This window comes from Ischnura elegans, chromosome 4 (genome assembly GCF_921293095.1).
Source record: "Ischnura elegans chromosome 4, ioIscEleg1.1, whole genome shotgun sequence".
NCBI lineage: Eukaryota > Metazoa > Arthropoda > Insecta > Odonata > Coenagrionidae > Ischnura > Ischnura elegans.
In genome coordinates, this window is record NC_060249.1 from 135,375,338 (window position 1) to 135,378,714 (window position 3,377).

The 3,377-nt window shown below is 36.1% G+C and overlaps 1 long non-coding RNA gene across 2 annotated transcripts; it reads right to left on the minus strand.

Moving 5' to 3' along the window:
- Positions 1–1,472: 1,472 nt before the first annotated feature.
- On the minus strand, positions 1,473–3,173 carry LOC124156959. 2 transcript variants are annotated; one of them, XR_006864475.1, is made up of 4 exons: positions 2,489–3,173; positions 2,227–2,409; positions 1,732–2,102; positions 1,473–1,537 (listed from the first exon to the last, which is right to left on the minus strand). It is a non-coding gene; the product is annotated as an uncharacterized LOC124156959 (long non-coding RNA). The 2 variants fall into 2 exon arrangements; XR_006864474.1 differs by having other exon boundaries at positions 1,473–2,102.
- Between the last annotated feature and the right edge of the window lie 204 nt (positions 3,174–3,377).

Genomic DNA, 3,377 nt, shown 5'->3' on the forward strand with positions numbered 1-3,377 from the left:
ATACCAGCACAACCCGGGAAATAATGCAGGCGATGTATGATGGAGGGATAATAAATACGTGGTTGTTGGGTGAGAATATTAAATCTTACCAATGCATTAGTTACATTAACTCATGTTTAGCTCTAGATTAATATCACCTTGAAAATACAATGGACAAACAAATAAATTTTCATTTCAGGTGATTCAGGGTACCTATGCCTTGCAGCCATATTTATTGACGCCCATTAGGCAGGCTGCCCCTAACTCCCCTGAAGAACGGTACACCACCTGCCACTGACAAAAACGGAACTGTGTGGAGCGTTTGTTCGGGGTATTAAAAAATACGTGGCGATGCTTACACAGGGAGAGAGTGCTCCATTACACCCCAGAAGCGGCTGCGAGAATCATTATCTCTTGTGCTGTCCTTCATAACCTTATGATAACTCACAGACAAGAATTACCTCCGCAAGAGGATCAAGATATGGAATTCATAGAGGAAAGACAACCAATCGTGAATGAGGATGAGTTTGCTGGGGAAAACGCCAGAAGATTGGTGATCCAGCAATTCTTCACATTTTGAATTGCTGACAAATGAATGCTTCTCATCTACAAAAAGTCAACCATAATGTTTAGTTCTTACAATAATGTGAAATCCTTTTAATTTGTCAACGTGCCTTAGATTTTAGTTTTTTTCTTGCCATCAAGGAAACTTTCATTATTTATGTGCTTTTTACCTTACCTCTGACAGCAGTTTCTTATTTAAATTGCTGATATTAAAGAACATATCTCAAAGGATGTTGCACCACAATTATGATCATGTTAATCCACATGTAATGCTCCATAATCCAAAAACTAAATTATTTATATCTACTTATTGCCTGCAACCCATGCTAGATGTTCTCCACCTCATAAGATACTATAACAGTAGCAGTTAAACCATTTATATGACCTCTTATCTCCTAACAATGTCTTAGGATAAATCTGTGATTAATATTTACAGCTGGAAAAATTTGACTTTGCATTAAAGAAATGAACTAAATTTTATACTCACCTTGGTGGCCACAAAAACATTATCTTCAGCAAAATTTAATTGCCAATGAAGTGACATGAAGTCAAGAGAAAAAAAATATATCTTTAATTTAAAAAAATGCTAACATGTAAATACATATATATCAGAACCCTTTCAAATATACTAACTTTGATATGGAAGTAAACAAATAAATACAACTAAAAACAAAGAAATGATATATATTATTAAATAAGGAAATTCATGCTGTCTCACTTGCTTGCTTTCAGCTGCTGCAGCCTCTCCGCAGCAACTGCCTGGCGTGCTAAGGATTGGGCAATGAGCTCCAGGGCATTAACTTTCCGAACCATTAGACTCTCTTTCTTTTTCTGAGGCAAAGTATAGTGGAAAAAAAGTATGATTATCTATGAGTGTCATATTTGAGGAAATAGAATTCGATTGATTGAACAGGTTAATGGCTCATTACCTCAAATACCTTCATGTGGTCCAAAATCATCGCTGTAACCCTGTGAAGGTCGCCTTCATTCTTTTCTGAGGAGATAAAATTTTAATTTACTATTTTACCCCATTTTTTGACCTCTTATTTTACAATTACCAAGCAGTGCTGTCTCATTCAATTGACAAAAGCAAGAATTGATTAAATGTATACATTCTTGAATATATGTCACAGTCAGTCCCAATTTTTTAAAGGCAAATAATAAAATAAGAAATGAAATGCCACTCACGTTTGCCACTCCCCATATCCTCCTTCGGGAATAAATCTTCCACTATTATTTCCATCTAATTAAAAAGAAATTAGAGTTAAGCCTAAGCATATGAGAACAAAAAGTGTATTAATGTGATATCTATGGGAACATGAAAAATTATAGTTACATGCTGCAGTGCTCCTGGGGGATTTGATGGAGTCTCCTCATCATCTTGCTCCTGAAATAAGAGAGAAGAAAACACCTCTAAGAATAGGCAATACCGATACATTACTTGATTTCCATGCCTGCAATATTTTACATATGGTTGTCTCCCACTCCTCAGCAAATGAACTAGAAAAATTGGCTGCGGTGGATGGGGCTGAAGTTGAAGCAGCAGATGTAGAGGCAGTCTGTGAAAAAGGAAATAATGGGGAGGGTCAGGAGGAAAGAGAGCATTAGTAAGACTATAGCATGTTTACATATTACTGCTGTCATCATGTAACTTAGCTTAATAATATATAATTTGATACTCACTGGAATACTCTCACAGAACTCAGGAATTGGCAAGCCAACTGCTGATTCTGTGCCCACGACTGCGAGGCACTTCTCCTCCATCTCTGTTAGCATCTCTGCCACAGGCTTGTTGCCTGTCTCTCGACAGGCAGCATTGACTCTTGCGGCTTTTGCTCTAACATTTCTTTTTAGGTCTCACCAAGTCTGCTTATGACATTGTCTAATTAGTCTAAGAGGTAAATTATTTAAAAAAAGTTATCTTTAATATCTTTGCATTACTAACCTTTTTCCACTGCTCAACTTCTTTAAACCCCCCAGCGCATTCAGCATCGCTGAGAGGGTCTGCCACTGGCGCTGAGTTTTTTCAAACCCGAGAGGTCCAGTAAACCTTCCAGCAGCAAAGCTGCTGTGGGTTGACATATAATCAAGGAGCAGCTTCAATTGCCGTTCGTTAGCGCGCCCTACTCGGACATTTTTCTTCCTGCAAATATAATAACAACGTAAATGTCATCTCATGACAAAACTATAACTTAAGTAAGAAAACAATTACCTTAAGATTTCCTAATTATAGCAATAAAGGGTACCTAATGTTAATAAATTAACCGAAAAAGTAATCATGATCATTTTCTTAATGCAAATTAAGGTAGAAAACTACAACCAATGCATCTAAATATCACATGCTGCTGCATTGTTTACTGGTCGAGCATATATGAAGGACTTGGTGCTTTCCCATTGAATTAAGTAATTAACATATTATCGATAAATATTTTTGACTAATTAATAGACGCTAAATATCCTAAAAATCCCAAGAACATTTCACCTATCATTTACATATCGGATCAATCACATTTAATAACATAGCTCATTTTACCATCGAGATATATCGCACCTTAACCTTCGCCAAAGAAGTTTAAAACAATTATTGATTTAGTAGCAGCTGATTTACACGTAATTAACTTCCGCCTTAAAAGTGCAATCATGGAAGAAGTCTTCCATGATTCTATTCAAAACTGTTCAAGTGATTCAATGATAAATTTACACCGTAATATTCTATTTTGAATTATTTCATACATATCAAGCAACCATTGACCGCCAATTAACATACTATCAACGATGCATGATCGATGTAAATTCCACTTATAGTACTATTTCTTTAGAGGCGCTCAGTAGTA